Source organism: Limulus polyphemus, unplaced genomic scaffold (genome assembly GCF_000517525.1).
Source record: "Limulus polyphemus unplaced genomic scaffold, Limulus_polyphemus-2.1.2 Scaffold81, whole genome shotgun sequence".
Taxonomy (NCBI): domain Eukaryota; kingdom Metazoa; phylum Arthropoda; class Merostomata; order Xiphosura; family Limulidae; genus Limulus; species Limulus polyphemus.
In genome coordinates, this window is record NW_013665691.1 from 187,223 (window position 1) to 190,003 (window position 2,781).

Below are 2,781 nucleotides of genomic sequence, written 5' to 3' on the forward strand. Positions count from 1 at the left end.
TGTACCAGTTTAACGTTGAATATTATTTATGATTTTAACTTTATACACAAGTGCCAAAATACTATAATTAAGTTTCTAAATACTGAAAAGAACAAAAGGTGCATCGTTACTCACTTTAGTGATATAACACAAAAAAACTCTTAAAAACACATGTTACAAAACATGTTCGCAGTTTATGCAGATAATATTTGGCAGCTGAAAGTCGTTTTGGACAACCATCCACAAACTGGAGATATTTTTGCTCACTCATGCTTGCAAATATCCTCCAATTCTTGTAAGTTGGAAGGATGTCTTCGATGCACAGCAATTTTCAAGTCTCTCCACAGATTTTTGAGTGGATTTAGGTCTGGGCTTTAGCTTGGCCAGTCAAGGACAATTTTGTTTCTCCGAAACCATTCTTGGGTTGCCTTTGATCTGTGCTTGGGAACAGTGTCTTGTTCTAATGTAAACCTTCGACCGAGTTTTAGCTGACTTCTTCAGGCTTACCTCCAACATCTGTGTATAATTTGCACTGTTCGTGATTCCTTGAATGCGTAAAATTTCTCCAGTGCCAGCTGCAGAAAAACATCCTCACAGCATTAGGGACCCACCACCATGCTTGACAGTTGGGATTATATTTGCCGGGTCATGAGCAGTGTTGGGTTTCCGCCATACATACCGTTTGTCATTTAACCCAACAAGTTCTATTTTAGTCTCATCTGAACATAGAACTTTCTGCCACATTGTTGTAGGGTTATTGAAATGTATACGGGCATAGTCCATTCGCGATCTAAGGTACGTGATATTGTCGAGGTGTGTACAATAACTCCAGTTGTTGTTATTGAAGTCTGCAGCTCCTTCAGTGTCGCTGTTGGCTTGACAGTCGCTTCTCTGTCTGCTTGTTCGAGCGCAGACTTTCTTAGGACGACCTGATCTTGGCAAGGTTGAGGTAGTGTGACATACTTTTCATCTCTTCACAACCGATTTTACAGTACTTAATGGCAAACTGAGAACCTTTGAAATTGATTTATAGCCTTCTCCGTAATTATGCTTCTGAACACTCTTCTCCCTTAGATCTGTAGAGAGTTCTTTTCTCATCATTCTCAATGTGTAACAGTAAACTAAAGTTTCACTTTTAAAGTACTCTGTTTAAATCAATACAGATGTCTCTATATGACCTAAAGTATTTTTTCATATGGCTCTATAATATACTTTGGAATCTGATAGAGTTATACAGAGCACTTGTATTGACTTTAGCAGGGTAGTGACGTAAAGTTAAATCAAGGATGGTAACAGCTGAGAGGGGTGAAGACTTTTGTAACATGTGTTTTCAAGATTTTTTGTGTTATATCACTAAATTGGATAACAATACACCTTTTGTTCTTTGGAATCTTTAGAAAGTTGTCTGAGATTAATATAATAAATATTTTTGGCACTTGAGTTATGTCTTTCACAAGAAAATGCATATAATTTATTACCAGCACAGGGGGGGGGGGGCTTTACGCCCAAATTCGAGGTTCGATTTCCGCTGTAGGCACACCCGAAATAACTCATTATTCAGTTTTATGCTTAAAAACAAGTAACTATTTTCTAATTCAAATGGTAATAGCACAAACACATTATTTATAGGATTTTTATTTTAGGTTTAGTCAATTAACAAGAAAGTATTCATATTTGTAATGCTTAAAAATACAAATATTTTAATTTAATTTACTGTAAAATTACAATGCTTAGTACGGTAGTTTATATACAGTGTTCCTGTGATTGTTTCTTAAGTCAAAATATAATTATTCATCCATTTCTTGCAATGTATATCATAAGTCGTAACATATTTTTTCATATTTGAACCAACAAAGTAGGGATAAAACAGATTTTTTTCTATAAGTCTATCTTTCAAAACAAGAAACCTCTAGAAGAAATAAACATTTAATAAGACAAATATTTAAGCAAACCCAGACTAAGATCGTAATTTTTGGCATATGCCAATCACGTTTAGTAACACGTAGAAAGAGCCATTAAATAATTATTTTTTCTGATGAATAAAAATTTCTGATTTAGTCAGTAACAACGTCATGATGAAGTCAATATGCAGTTCTTATTCCAGTTCGAAGATTGACAGACTATCACGACTACGTCAATTTTTCTAATTTTCAATCTGCAATTAGATCAAGTATAATAGTTTTTAGGCTCCTCATACATAAGAGCTTTGGCGTACCGCTTTTGACTTGAAAAGCGCGGTAACATTTGTGTAATGCTATTATTGTTACCAAAGCCCCTTTATTATCCAGATGCTTTAATAGGAGTAACAAGAAAATTGATAGCTTCATGTGAAGTTCAATGTCTATGATTAATTTTATGAGTTACTAATTAACACCACAAATTTTTCAAAGGAGGTTCATAAAATTCGAATAATAATAAAATAAATATATTTCTTTTAAGCGTCAATGGCTGTTCAGACTCAAGGAACTGACGTAGAAATCCATTTTAAAAATATGTTATTTTAGATGTCTTTTTATTTTTTAAAGTTAGGCCTATCACAGTAATATTGCTTAGTAATCAAAGTACTATGTAACTGAACTTTGAGTTCGCAACACGTGTTACTGCCAGGAACCAAAGTTATGTCCGGAGTAACCATCGTCGAAAACGTTAAGTTAATATTAAATTGTTTAATTTTATTGTGGCTTATTCACACTTTATAAAAATGATATTTCGGGTCACGTGCTGCCTTTCGTACTACTTCCTCCATCATTGATCGCGCTCAGTCTGAAGGTTCGACATAATCACAATTCCTGCTAAGCCTCT